The following is a 15,901-nucleotide window of genomic DNA, read 5'->3' as shown; positions in this document are numbered from 1 at the left end:
CCGAGTTATGATATGTATGTAAAGCATGGTATTACACCTATCTTGTTTAATACACTATGGCATAAATATACTAAGGATAATGTAGAGTTGCAATGGCCCTTAACCGGGTCTTTTGATGAGAAAAAGATACATTTTCTGCAGGATTGATTGTTTTCTAAATGTAGTCGACAGTCAATGTTTGATCCCTAAACCTATGGCAGAAGGAAGCAAAGCGTAGACGTATACGGGAGGAGAAAGTGTGTAGAATGAAAGGAGGCCAGATGATTACGCAGAAAGCCATAGCTTATGATAAAGTTCAAACGGAACAGGGAATTGATTGGCCAGATCGGCAATTTAGATTGCAAGTGGATAAGACCTATGTGGCTAGGACTGAAGTGGAGGATGAGATGGAGGATTTATTGGATACTCGTCCACCTCCACCGTATGCTCCACAGCGTATATATCCTGTTGTTCTCCCAACACCAGTACAGGTCCCTTCAGCCTGGAGATGGCTACTTTGGGGCCAGCTACACCGTTATCTTCTGTTATGACTACAACTGTTTTCTCTTCCCCTATATCTGTGTGGGCTTCCCATTCCGCGAGCATGACCCCATCCCTAGCTGATCCAACTCCATCTCGTGCTGCAGGAGATTTTGACACACAAAAGTTGTTTACTCGTTCGGCTGTAGGACTAAATGAGAACCAAATGATTGATAATCAGTCATCCCAGTGGATGCGACAGCCTATTTATACTATAGCCGATATATGGTGCACGCTTCGAGGCTTTGAGCCTGTTATGCAGCAACATGCTATGAAACACATGGCCACATGTCTTATTACGTTATGGGAACAATGTTTTGCGAGAGGGATGGCCCCCCAAGTGATGTATGATATTTGGGGCAGGGCTCATAAGTCTGAACTTAGACCAGAGGAAGTGTACAAAAATGTTTAGGTTCTAGTAAGTTATCGAGAGCGGATGCACCAAAAATGTCCTCATGCGACTCTAAGCACCTTATCCTATTTTTCATCCTGAGATACCGGAATTAAAAAATGATCAGGACGAGGTGACTAGACCTCGTGTAGAGGCACAAGTGCAGGAACAATGGTTTTACACCTCCTGGAAGAGGAGTGAAGTCCTCTCGCTAAAATCACAACTACCTGACCCCCGTAAGAATCCCACGGCTTATTATGAAGAACTCAACAGAAGCGGCTTGCTCAGCCATTATGACCCTAGCTGACATAGAGCTATTTTTTGCGTTGTTAGTCCCTGTTGATGTATGGCGGCAGGTGCATGATCAGGACCATGTGCCAGAGTTAGGCGGAACATGAGATCAGATAAAAGATTGGGATAAGGAACATAAACCTGGTGATAACCCGAAACCCAAACTATTGGCGTTACCTGGTCGTATCATTACTTATATGCATTCCTTAATTCCGCCCGTAAGGTGGATTGGGATAAATTGAGAGCATGTAAGCAGAAGAAAGATGAAAGTGTTTCTGATTTCTTCTTTAGATTTGAAGGCATATTCATTGATTTTACTGGACAGGATTTATCATTGGAAGGCGGTATACGATTATTTGTTAATAGTTTTGTGACCAATTTGTTACCGGAAGTCTCTGCACAGCTACAAGCCGCTGAAAGTACCTGGATCACTTCTACGCCCTCTGTAATATTGAGTATGGCCCAATATTACAAACATAGAGAAAAGGAGGGTAAGGATAAAAGGGAAAAGAAAGCGAAAGATCTTAAGACACAGGTGTTGTTGCAACGAGTTGTTCGAGAACAAGGCAGAGAGAGAGGCGGTAGAGGGTTCGTACTGAGGGGGGCGGGAACTGGACGAGGCGGAAGACCTGCTGTTGTTTTGGGAATACATCAGTGTGCTTATTGTAAGGAGGAAAGGCATTGGCGATTTCAGTGTCCCTTGTTGCTGGCTCAGAATGGGGCTATGAGAGGTAGAGGAAGAGGTCGAGGTGGTATGGATCACAGTGATAAGCAAAGAGAAGAGGTGACACACGTTGGATCAGAAAATAATTATTTCGATAATCCGAGAGGTAGGCAGTATTATAATGAGGACTGTGCGATGGATGCAACCGAAGGGTATGCCTATACATAGGACAGCCAAGGACAGAGTGGGGGCCAGGTGTCAGTACCCGTTGATCAGCAAGGTCCTTATGTAAAGGCGCATTTGATGGGGACATCTGAAAAGTTCTTAGTTGATACGGGTGCGATGAATAGTTCTATTTCTCGTTCTCTGGTCCCAGGGGCTGCTCTGTCTGGGCAAAATAATGTTTCGGTGGGATTCTCAGGAATTCCGGTGGTGAGCCTCATTTCCAAACCTATTCCTTTTTACAATTGGTTCGGTTGTAGGATTATTAAGGATTCCATCCGTTTCTATTACTTTAAAGCAAAATGCTCAGCTTCCATGTATACCTCAGTACAAGATTTCTCCATCTGGCGTGAAAGCTTTGCTCTCCATCATACAAGATTTCATCAAAAGGGGTGTGGTGGAGGAGACGGCTGCTAATATATGCAACAGCCTCATTTTACAGATCTTGAAAAAGGCCCCTGTTGGAAGTGATCCTGACTATGTTGATACTTATCATTTTGTGATTGATTTGCGTGAAATTAATAAAATAGTTTTGCCCCAATACTCTCTGGTTCCTGACATCACTACTATTCTCACTATGATTCCTCCCATTGCTAAATATTTATCTGTGAACGATTTAAAGAATGCTTTTTTTAGCATTCCGATACATCCTGATAGCCGTCATATTTTCGGCTTCTCATTATCTGGCCGCAGCTTCCGGTTTTGTCGCGCTCCCCAGGGGTACACTGAGAGTCCTAGTATTTATAGTCAAGCTTTGAAAACATTATTGGATGATTTGGTCCTGCCCCCTGGTAATGTGCTTTTGCAATATGTCGATGATCTGTTAGTGGCCTCTGAAACTGAGGAAGGTTGTAAGGAAGACACTGTCCAATTATTGTGTCATTTAGCGGCTAATGGCAATAAAGTATCACTTTCTAAATCCCAATATTGTCGACAGGAGGTGACCTACCTGGGTCATCTACTGTCGAGAGAGGGGAGGAGACTAACCCCTGAGCGTGTGACTTCCATTTTTTAATATGTCTGTACCCCGTACTCAGCGTGATGTTCGTGCATTTCTCGGCATAACTTCTTACTGTCGCCAATGGATCCCTAATTTTTACCTTCTCACTAAACCTCTCTTATATTTAACCACTAAAGATGTGCATGAACCTTTACCCTGGAATGATGATTGCCAAAATGCTTTTGACTTTTTGAAATCTGCGCTTTGCTCTGCATCTGTTCTTAGTACCCCTGAATACCAAAAACATTTTGTGCTTTATGTACACGAGGTGGAGGGTTCCTCGCTTTCTGTGTTAACACAAGGCTTTGATGGTAAGCCGAGACCATGTGCCTATTTCTCGTCGGTGTTGGAGAACGTCGCCAGAGCACTCCCTAGCTGTTTAAGGGCTACTGCTGCGGTCGCAGTGGCTATTTGACAGTTGGAAGGGCTCGTTCTGAGCACTGACCTCAGAGTGATGGTACCGCACGCTGTGGATACATTATTGAACAAAACAAAGACCCAGCACCTTACGAGTGAGCGTCTTACAGGGTATGAATTGACTTTGTTTGCTCCACACATTCCGATTAAACGATGTGCCACTGTAAACCCTGCAACGTTACTACCCCTCCCTCCGAACGAACAGAACAATGACGTTCATGATTGTATATTTTAAGCGGAGGAAGAAACAAAGGGACAGGTAGACCTGACAGACAATCCTCTATCTGAACCTCAAGGGGAGTTGTATGTCGATGGCTCTTGTTTCAAATTACCAGATGGCACGACAAGCGCTGCATATGCAATAACTACTCTTCACAATGTTGTTGAGGCTTCTCGAGTACCCTATCAATCAGCACAGGCAGCTGAGTTAGTGGCATTGCTTCGGGCCTGTTAGTTAAGTGAAGGATTGAGATTAAATATTTACACCAACAGCCAGTATGCCTTCGGCGTGGCTCATAGTTTCGGCCGACTGTGGGCCGAAAGAGGTTTTCTTACTTCCCATGGTCAGCCAATACAGCATGGCCCCTTGATTTTGAGATTGCTGGCAGCATTGACGTTACCAGAGATGGTGGCTGTAGTTAAATGTAGTGCACACAAGGTAGTGGTTGATACAGTGGGTGAAGATAATGCCTTTGCTGATCAAGTAGCTAAGGAAACTGCAAAATCCAAATTGACCTCAATGTTTGTGACTAGCTCTGCGAGGTGGGTGGCTGAAACAGAGATGTTTATTAACTCCATGGAGAGTGTCCGAGAAATACAGAAAGAAGCTAACCCTATTGAGCTGGCTCACTGGAAAAAGAAAGTGGAATAATTAGATGCAGACAATTGTTGGATTGATTTGACAGAAAAAAAGAGGGGGTTGTTGCCTAAAACATTAGTGAATGTGATGGTGACACTAGCACATGGGTCAGCTTATATTGGGACCAAAGGTATTTGTGCATTATTAGATCCTGTATGGTACAATCCCAATATTCCAAGAACTGCTGCTCATTTGGTGCAATATTGCATGGTTTGCTTACGACATAATCCTGGGGGCAGTGAGCCTGTTCTGAGTGGAAACTTTGCACCACCATCTTTGCTTTTTGAGTTGCTCCAAATAGATTATATCCAGCTGGAGCGCGTAAATAATTTGAATTATGTCCTGGTCGTGGTGTGCGCTTTCAGTAAATGGATTGAAGCCTACCGACCAAAGAAAATACTGCTTTGGCAACAGCAAAAGCTTTGGTGAAGGAATACTTCTCACGCTATGGATTGCCTTCGGTGATCTGGAGTGCTAACGGGGGACACTTTAATGCAGAACTTATCAGTCACATTTCTAATGGGCTACAGATTAGACAGAAATTCCATGCGGCTTGACACCCCCAGTCTGCTGGGTTGGTCGAGTAGTATAATGGAATACTGAAGCTCAAATTTGCAAACATTCAAGAAAGTGGCCAGATGCTCTGCCGCTGGCCTTAATGTCAATACGGGTTACCCCACATTCTCGTTCTGGCTTATCCCCTTATGAGGTCAGTTTTGGGCACCCTGCAAATGTTTGGGGCATCCCGAGACCCAGAACATTTTGTGATATAGAGTATCCTATGTTGACAGACTATCTGTATGCTTTGACTAAAGATCTCCGTTCAATTCATCAACAAGTCTCAGCAGTCTTGCAGCCCCTGTCAGAGGGTCCCGGACATCGCTTGGAGCCAGGACAGTGGTTTCTGGACCGTAATTATCAGCAAAAATCCATCTTGGATCCCCGTTGGTCTGAACCATTTCAAGTCTTGTTGGCCACGTGGACGGCGGTAAAGATGAACGGAAAGAGACACTGGATCCATGTGTCACATCTGAAAAAACTACCCCTCCCACTTCCTTATGATCAGCGAATCCAGGAAGGGGTTTTGACCCAGGAAAGTGAGCGAGTTCCTGGTTTTGTCCCTTTTTCTGATGCCCAGATAATTGGAGAAGGGCAAGGAGAAGTTGTTCCGGGCTCGGAAGGGGCTCTGTCATCAGCACAAGTGATTTCCCCAGATTCTGTTGCCCCTACAATCAAACGAGAGGCTCGCAGTACCCCTGTTTCACTAGATTCATCATCCTCTGTTTTGTTCTCTGATCAAGAAGGGCCTGGCCATGCTCGATACAACCTGCTGCCCAGAAAACAATGCAGTACCCCAGGTGAATAAGGTAGGCGATAGGGAGAGACTTGAATGATAGGGTACAGACCTGTTCCACGAATGTCTGTTAGATGCGCTTCTGGGGTACTGAGCGAGACACTGGACTGAACGCACTGAGAGCATTGAACATTTGCTTGCTCTGTTCAGAAAGAAAGACTGAATTTCTTGTTTAAAGAAGCCCAGGATGTGTTTTCTTTAAGGATTGTGTGAGAACATAACTCCAACGTGAGAAGTTTGCTTTGGTATTATTTGAGATGAACGAGGCTCTAAACAGACACAGGAAAGAAGCACCCTCTGGCAGGTTGGACTGCATCGCCCTGGTTTATTTTTTGGACTTTTAGTTAGTATGTATCCCTTTGCTCGTTTTGTTCTTGAAGAGGAGCGTCCTTTTGTACCACGTTAATTCTCTGCATATATGCCTGTCTTTTCTAGTTGGACCCAACGTGTTAAAATTGCATTCATAAATATTATAGCGATATTGCTAATCACATTAACGAGAGTATTTATATATTTAGAATTTCGCCACCCTTTGCATACTGTTTTAGGAACAACTGCCCCACCTCCGGAACATGTGTTTTATACATTAGCCCCACATAAGGAAAGGCATCGTCAGACTTACGTGAAAAATGTATTTGTTGAAATGCTTCATAAAGCACACAGTGCCACCAATACTACAAATTGTTGGGTTTGTGGTATTTTACCATCTGTTATGCACAAGCACGACATGTTCATATCCCTACCCATGTCTCATCTGGGGAGTTGCGAGGCTTCGTTTAAATTACTTTCAATGATATATATGCATTATACTGTGGACACTCGGTTTTCGGAAAAAGATTATGAAATGATTTTTGCATATATTGAGGTTCCTCAAGGATTCAACCCCGATGGGAATAATGGAGAGGGAACCTTAGATCCGAGTGCATGTATGAATATGTATACAACGCATGAAAATGCCACTTGGTTGAAAAAGGAGATTTTGGATTTTGTTGAGTTTAATTTCACACAGTATTTTCGCCATTTTCAAGACCGTAATGTTACTGACGATAGGGCTATTCCAGTGCCCATACTAAATAGTACCTCTACGTTCTCTGTTCAGGGAGTAGGGTACATATCAGTAGGAGAGAGACGATGTTATTACACTTATCAGTTGCGTACTTTTAGCAGCCCTCCATTGTTGACCCCTCCTAATGTATACTTTGTCTGTGGAGGGAATGCCTATACTTGGCTTCCACAAGGTTGGGCGGGACGTTGTTACCTGTCCTTCCTGTATCCTCCAGTCTATATTGCCCCTTCTAATTATCACAAGGATCACCGCTTAGATAAACGAAGTGTGCCTGTTAGGAGAAATAAAAGAGTGATAGATACTACCGATATAGATCAGACAGATACTCCACTGAAGCATTTTACTGATATTATAAAAGGAGTGTTTCCCATTTGGGGGCCTATAATAACCAGCAAAGAAGTATGGTGTTTGTCCAGAGTAGTTGAAGGGGTAATTAACACCATTGCAGGAATATTGACTAATATAACAGTAGAGCTACAGGCAACCAGACTCGTTTCGCTTCATAATTGTATGGTTTTAGATGTTATCTTGGCAGATAGAGGAGGAGCATGGCGTGTGATCAGCAGTTCTTGCCGTGTTTATATTCCTGACTCCACCCCCTCCGTTCATTTGGCTATACAGAAGCTACATCGTCTAGATTCTGAAATACATGTAGAGACTGGTTTGTGGTCCCTCTCTGGTTGGTTCTGGGGTTTGTTATTTACCTGGGGATGGAACATTTTGATAGTGCTGGCATGTATAGCCAGTATCATATTCCCATGTTGCCTTTGCGTACAATGTGGACCTGCATGTTGCTCTTATTGCGCAACTAAACTCACCTCCTCCGTATCAGGTCCATCCGCAGCAGCAGTAAAGGCTCAGTTAGTTCAGCAGGAGCTCAAAGACTTGATGCAGATTGAGGAGGGAATATTTGAAGAGTAAGCTGTTTTTAGTTAGCTACATCATGCTAAAAGGGCCGTTCTGAGGGATAAAAATAGCTTTCCCATATATAAGGAGTATCAGACATATATTATGTTAGCATGATGCAACTATATGTACCCTCTTTGCTTGATATAAATATATATATATGATTTTGCAGGGAGGAAAGCGTTTATTCGCTCCTTGCGTATCTACTGCTAACAGAGTAGGCCGAGAACCATACAAACGCCATTTTCGAACTTATGCTCGAACACGGGTTGTCATCACGTGTTAATCTCCGGCAGTTGTCAAGCTCCAGTTCATCTGAGTTACTGGGAGCAGCTGAACGTAGACTGTTTACTCGACTGTCCTGGGACTCAAGGTCGCATCTGGATTTGGGTGCGATAAGCGCATTCTTGGAGGCGCCGTGCCTACACTCCTGGGCACCAAGACGAAAGGGAGTCACCCCTCCTGACCTTCCCAGTAATAAATAATTAAGATTTGAACTAATCATGTGTGTCATATATGGCCCTTCCCTGGAAATCGAAGGCCATCTGTTGTTTTTCCTTTTACAGTGATTATATGTGTTGAACCGAAAAGTATATAACCTCATGTTTGAATACAAGCCAACTATCTTCTGCGCGCACCTGATGGGTGAGGGTTGGAGAGGCTCCTCTATAGAGTATTTTGCTTAATAAACAATTGAACTTTCTTCACTGCCAACTGACTGAATATTTGGTAATGGGATTGGGGCTATTGGTAGGTATAGCCCTTTATGTTTTTATTTGTAGTGCTTCAAGTTCTCGGTGACTACCACAGTCGGATCCCTATGGATCATCACCCCTAGGTACTTTACGGGCTCGGAGGTCCAGGACAGAGGAAAGTCCAGCTCACCCTCCCTTGTGCGCTCTGTTATTGGAAAGATCACTAATTTGGACCAATTAATGCCCAGACCAGAAAACCTCTCAAATTGGACATATTCCCTCAATAACGGTGAGAGATAGACTGATGGTTCCCGGCCATAGAGTAGCATATCAACCGCATATAGCGAGACAATCAGCGGGCGCTGACGAAACCGTAAGGCAGCGGCAGAATGTTTTTGCCGGACCTTACAAGCTAGAGGTTCTATTATCAAGGAGAAAAGCATGGGTGACAGGGGCCATCCCTGCTGTGTTCCTCTTTCTATAGAGAATAATGGACGAAACCCTGCAATTAACTCGTACCCTGGCGACAGGCCCGCTATAAAGAACCCGAATCCACTGTACAAAGAAGGGGGATCCCCATTCTGCTCAGGACCGTAAACGTATAAGACTAGCGCACTAAATCAAATGCCTTTGCTGCGTCGAGAAACACAGCAATGGCTTGAAAGTCTGGTTCAAAATAATGTAACGTGGAGAATAACGTGCGCAAATTGTGCGTGGTGGATCTCTCCATGACAAAACCGAACTGATCCGGTAAGACCAGCAAGGTCAGCAGGGGTTGGAGTCTGGTGGCTATCATTTTTGCTAATATGTTGGTATCGGTATTGATGATGGAGAGTGGCCTGTACGATCCGCACTGGTTAGGGGGCTTGTCCGGTTTCTGCAGGGTGACCAGTGAGGCCTCCCGAAGCGATGGTGGCTGAATCCCGCTATCATATGCCTCCAGTAACAGCGGAGCCAAGGCTGTCGCAAATGTCTTATAGAATTCACTTGGCAGGCCAGCCGGTTCAGTGGCTTTCCACGTAGGCAAAGCCATTATAGCGTCCCGCACATCCTCCTCACCAAACGGTTGCCCCAAATGTTCACAATGTGTCTTAGACAGCCACCCCAGTGGCACATCGTCCAGGTAATCATGTGTTTCCTCAGATGAAGGGGACTCTCTAGCAGCATATAGATCTGTATAGAATTTCAACTCTGTATCCCAGAGCTCTTCCGTCGAGTGAAGGGGCGTGCCAGTGTCATCTATGAGCTCATTGATGGGCTCCTGACTTCGGGGCTCCATCAGTTTCTGGGTCAGAGAGCGGCCTGGCCACCCCCCTTCCCCATAATACCGATCTATCCGACGCCGAGAGCAATGCCGTAGCTCCTGATCTACGGTGTCATTGTGTTCAGTGACAAGGTCTCGTATCCATGCCACCTTGTCTGCAGTGGGATCAGTATCAAAGGATTGCTCCAGGCTATTAATGTCTGCAGCCAGCTTCCATATCCGGCACCTGATATCTCACAAAACTCCAACTTGTGCCCCTATAAAGGCTCCCCTAATGGTGACCTTGAAGGCCTCCCATAAGACCCCCCCCGCTGTCTACTGTGCCTGCATTTTTGGCCGGCAGAACTTGGCCTTCCCCCCACCCCTGTGGCCTCGTTAAAAAGCCTAGGGATCACTATTGACTCCGGTCTCTCCCTCGGGCCCCAGGTGGGGACAGTTGTCTCCTCCTGCATGTTCCAGCTGCGCAGGATCAGGAAGGTGGCTTATCTCCTCACTCCTGAAGCTCTCCTGCAAGTAATCATGGCCCTTGTCCTCTCCCGCTTAGATTTTTCGAATGCTATCTATCATGGTCTGCCCAAAACATCTCTCTGCAGACTACAATTCGTTCAGAATCAAGCGGCGAGATTGGCCTTTGGGATTCCGAAATGGCAATCCGCCAAACCCCTCCTTCTAAAACTGCACTGGCTCCCCGTCATCTCGAGGGCAGCCTTTAAGATCGGCTGCCTCACCTTTAAATTCTTATCTAGTTCCTGTCCTGTTTTTTGAAATCTCTCATCAGGACCTACAGCCCCTCTCGGAACCTGAGATCCTCTCATCTGCACCTCTTACTCACTCCCCCTGTCAAACTCTGCAGATCCGGAGGCCGGCGATTTGCATTTCTGGCCCCCAAACTCTGGAATTCCTTCCCCCTCTCTCTTAAAACCTCCAATTCCCTTACCCTCTTCCGTAAATCCCTAAAAACTTGGCTCTTCCCTCAATCTGGCTAAACCCTCCCAGTCCCCCAGTTGTTTGCCAGCGCCAGGAAACCCATGGTGTCAGCGCGCTTTAGAAATTCCCCTTACAATACAATAGTGTGCTTAAACACTGGATCTTTAAGTTCAGACGGTTGGAGCCGCCATGCAAACTGTGGTGCCCTATATTCCGGCAATGTCAACTCCATAAGTACCGAGGAGTGGTCAGAAACTGTTCTGGCAGCGTGAGGGACACTCTTCACCCAGTGACCAACCTCCCCTGTAATCAACCAATAATCAATACGTGACCATGAGCCATGCCCCGAGGACACACACGTACTCTCGCAGTCATCCGAGTGGCGCAAGCACCAAATATCATGCACATGCCCAGCATCAATAAGACCTCACAGCACATCCGATGCTCTCTTTTGTCTGATCTCATCAGATCCATGCCGGTACTTAACCATGTCCAAATACACATTAAAATCTCCTCCCCAAATCAATTCAGCAAGAGGGAATGACAGGATCCTGCGCCACACATCCGAAAAGACATTAGGTCCATAAATGTTGACCAAGGGCACGCTTTCACCTCCCAACCTACCATGCAGAATCACAAACTGTCCACTATTATCCTTTTCAGTCTTAATTTCGGTGAAGGGAACACCCTTCTTCACCAGCATTAGCACCCCTCTTGCATACGAGGAATATGAGGAAGACGCTAGCATGCTAGCCCAGCGCGCTCCCACATTCCGCACTGACGCAGCAGTCAAATGCGTTTCCTCAAGGAAAGTGTCACTCACTCCCATACAATCCAGGCCCGCAAACACCATCCTGATTTTACACGGCAAATTCATGCCACGGACGTTCCAAGTCGCAAACTTAACAGAGCTACCCATTACCTGGTTGCAGGAAAAACAAGCAGCGATCGCTGAATTCAGAACAATACGACCACAAGCTGCAGCAAATACTGCACACCATATCATTACGCCTGGGAAAAAACAAAGAAAACTCCCCCAACCCCAATCTCGGCCCTACCCACCCACCACCCACTTCAGCACCCCAACCATGCCAAAGCCATCCCGAAACCCAACCTAACCCTCCCTTCCCCATAACAACAAAGATCAATGTTTTGGGTACACCATATGAAGAGGGCACAGATGCGCAGCCATCCTGCATAGCAGGAGTTGACCGAGCAGTCAATGTCCAAGCATCCCAGCTCAGTCTGACAAACTATACGTATACTAGCGAAGTAGGATAACTCATGAAAACAAGAACAGAGCTGGGCCCACAGGCCCCGGCCACTATAAAAGGGGCGTATAGGAGCTGGACTAGAGCGAGCAGGGAACCCCCACTTAAATAACAGTCACCACAGTAAACAGAAGAGGCAGTACAATTAATCCACCCAATTGGTTGTAAAACAGCGAAGGATCAGAACTTCTCTAGCTTTCGCCCATATGTAATGACCTGCTCGATAAAGGAAAAATACAAGTAAGCCTTGACCAATAAAGTAACATGGTACCATGGAGGCACATACAGATTCCAATATAAGAGTAGAACCATCAGCTCTCAGCATCCTCCTGCCCCTCCCCCACCTTTGCCTCAGTGGAGTCACGCTTCCTGCGTTTCAGTTTTTTTGCATAATCCATTGCAGCCTTTGGGGAAGAGAAGATCTTGTTGTCGGCCGCAGTGTCGATGCGGAGTCAGGCCGAATAGATCATGGCGTAGGGGACCTCCTAATTAGGCAAAAACTTCTTCACAGTGCCAAACTCCCTCCATGCAGCCTGGATGGCGACCGTGAAAGCAGGGAAGAAAGCAAGTGTATTCCCCTGATGTTTGATCTTCCCCTTGTTTCTTGCCAGGCGCAAAATTTTATCCCAGTCCCTATAATTTAGAACCCTAGCTATTATTGGGCGGGGGGAGCTCCCGGGACAGGGCGAGCCACCAAAGAGCGGTGGGCACGTTCCACAATAAACATATTAGACAATTGTTCCTTGCCAAAGATATCTGCGATGAGGTTCTCCATATAGGTCTCCATCCTGCCCACATTTGTGGACTCCGGTAGCCCCGTAACGCGAATGTTATTGCGTCGGGACAGGACCTTTTCCATAGTCAACACCTTGTCAATAACCATGGATTGCCCATCCTCAGTAGCTGAGATCCTCTGCTCCACCTCCTCCATGCGTGCGCTCTGTTTTTCCAGTTGAGAGGACATGTGATCAAGTCTGTGATTAACAGCAGCCATGGCGCCTTCAATCGATTGTAAATTCTGCTGCATGGCCACCAAAGTGGCCTCCAGCGTGGAGGGCTCCTCTGTTGTGGCGTCCGTCTCTGAGCCCGAGGCAGCCCCCTGCGGGGTCCTGGGCGGCCGCTGTGACTCGAAAGTTAGTTCAGATTGACTCTTGTCTGTCCGCCCCATGTCTATAGGCCATGCAGCAAGCACCAATGGAAGAATAAGCAGGGACTAATGCACCCAGGCTCCCGGGACCCCCCAGGACCACACCACTCACTGCCAGGCAAGGGGAAGTAGCGTAGTCTCACACGTGGCCCCAGCAGCTGCACAGCACGCGCAGTCAGCTCCAATCGTAAGCGCAGCCAAAGCAGTCCCCCAGCCACATGGGTCCCCCCCAAGCCAGTCCGGTAAGCAATCCAGCTGTGGTACCGGGCCTTATTAGGGTGCTGGGTAGAAAGTGGAGGATACACAGATAGCCAGTCATGAAGGGAGACAAAAGTCAATCAAAGGCAGTATAGCACCAAAGATCACCGTGGGCCCAGAGCAGGAAACTGCAGTGCAATGTTCAGGAGGATGGCAGCAATAGAAAAAACAACTTCAGCCCCATTACTGCACAGCCCCATGTTGAATTGTCCTGCTGCCGGTGGAGCCGCAGACAAAGCAGGTGCCCTCCAAACCTCAGCGCGCCAGGCCCATTGATTCCAGAAGACCAATAGACCCGGGCCCCAGCAGGCACCACCACAGTCGCCAATGGCCTATCGAGCGTCACAGTCCAGCACTCGCATCAAAGGGGGCTCCCCCCGAGCCACAGAAGCCACAGCACGCCGTCCACCTCTCTGTCACTGCTCTAAACTCTGCACCAGACACAGCGAGCTGCGCTCAGCCCCGGTCCCAGGCCCAATCCCACCTCTGCGGCCCGAGCCATAGGAAGGGCCGGCCCACTCACCGCATTCGGTGCCGATGGGCACCATTGTCCGACATTGTAGGGGCCTCTCCTCCGCAGCCACAGGACCTTGACGAGAGCCCCAGAACTCGCTGGCAACGCCACCCTCACGGCTCTCCAACAGCACCACGGGGCTGCTCCGCAGCGGACAGGCTCTGATCACGCCACCCTGCACCAGCCGCGTACAATGGGGGCACACAGCAGTCTCCACAGCCGCGGCACCCACCAACACCCAGAGGGGGCCGCGCAGCAAGCTCCCAGGTCCCGGACAGCTCCTCTGTCCAGCGGCCCACCAAGATCAAATGGCCGCCATTTTCGGCCAAACCACGAGGCAGGTGAGTCGCAACAGTTCTCAGCCAAAAATAGGATTATGTGCGCCGCATTTCAACCCAGGCAGTGCAGGAGCTGATAAAGAGGTTGCATCCGATTTTTTGGAGGCGTCTGGAGCGCAGGATGCAGCGGATATTGGTCGGATGATTACTTGGTCAGGCAGAGCCTCACAGCAGTGCGGCCATCTTGCTGTGTGCCCTCTAGCGCACCCCCGTGTACCCCATAAGTTATATGAAGTAACACTCTGGGTAGAGGGGGACATAACTAGAAAAATAAGAGCACTCTTTTGGGAAAAACTATCCAAAGGTTATGTCATCCTTCTGGCTGAAAAATACTGGCCACCTGAATTTGTCAGGGAGTGCCCACATGGCAAAGAGATCATTATACCAGCCTTTTTAAATCATATTCCTATTCATAAAAAATACACCTATGCCAGTAAATGGGCTGTGGCCCAGGCTCCAGCATTATATAAAAATCATGTGGGATGGAATGAGGACTCTCCCCGCCATACGATCCAGTTAAAAAATCAACCTACTGCTCAGAGGCAGTATCCAGTTAAGCAAGAAGCTAAAAAACAGGTCAGGGAGATCCTAGATCAATTTGAATACCAAGGGGTGATTAAAACATGCTCCTCGTCCATGAACAATCCTTTGTTTCCTGTCTCCAAACCAGACAATACATATCGTCTAGTTTTGGACTACAGATATTTAAACTCTTGTTGCAAAACTTTTGTAGTACATAATGCACACAGTGCAGCACTGATGAACAACATCATGCACAAAAAATATAAAACATTAGATATTTCAAACGGTTTCTTCTGTCAAAATATCGCACCTGAAAGCAGGTACTTGACAGCTTTCTCAATAATGGGGACACAACAACACTTCTGCTGTCTCCCCCAGGGATTAAAGAATAGTCCAGGGTTATTTTCAACCAGAGTATTAGAGTTACTACAAACATATGATGATGAGGCATTATTGTATGTCGATGACATCTAGCTTACAGACGATGATCTGGACACCATAATACTTGGCTTCGCCTCTGAAGGGTACAAATTCAATTTTAAGAAATCAACCCACCTCAACGTCTATTCTGAGGATATAAACTTTCAAGTGAAGGCAAAAGCCTAGCAGCAAACTTTTAGACAAATGTGCGCTGCTCCAACCTCGAAAAACACTGAAAAACTTACAGTCAATTCTAGGATTCCTGAATTTCGGAAGAACTTACGTTCTAAACTACGCCGGAAGGGTTAAACCTCTTTACGAACTAATCAAACCTGATTTCAAACCTACTAATTGGACTGAAAAACACACAGAAATTTTGCGTTCAGTGCAAACAGAAATGTTAGCACCAACCCATTTACAGACACGCGTAAAAATTTACGCAACCTTGTTATCCGAATCATCCCAGGAAGATGCGGATTCACATACCTAATCTTTAATGAAGGTGAAAAGGTACCAATAGCTTATAAATCACACTTGTACACACAAGCTGAAATGAAATTCACTTCAACTGAAAAAATTCTGACAGCGGTTCAAACTGCAGTAGCAAAAGAGAGAGCCCTTGCATAGGGAAAACGTATAATGGTCGTTACACCTGTACCAGCCTTAGAGGCAGTGACCGAGATGGATACAGTGGGTTAATTCTCTTGCTGCAACAGACGTTGAATACGTTTTTGACCCCTACTTGAAAACTCAAGAATTTCTCCAATACGAACAAGAATGTCCTCTGCCCACTGAGATTCTGCCTCTAGAACATTACGGATGTATAATTTATACAACCGGATCAGCACAGACTGCA

This window comes from Lissotriton helveticus, chromosome 5_1 (assembly GCF_964261635.1).
Source record: "Lissotriton helveticus chromosome 5_1, aLisHel1.1, whole genome shotgun sequence".
NCBI classification, from domain to species: domain Eukaryota; kingdom Metazoa; phylum Chordata; class Amphibia; order Caudata; family Salamandridae; genus Lissotriton; species Lissotriton helveticus.
This window is presented reverse-complemented; position numbering follows the sequence as displayed.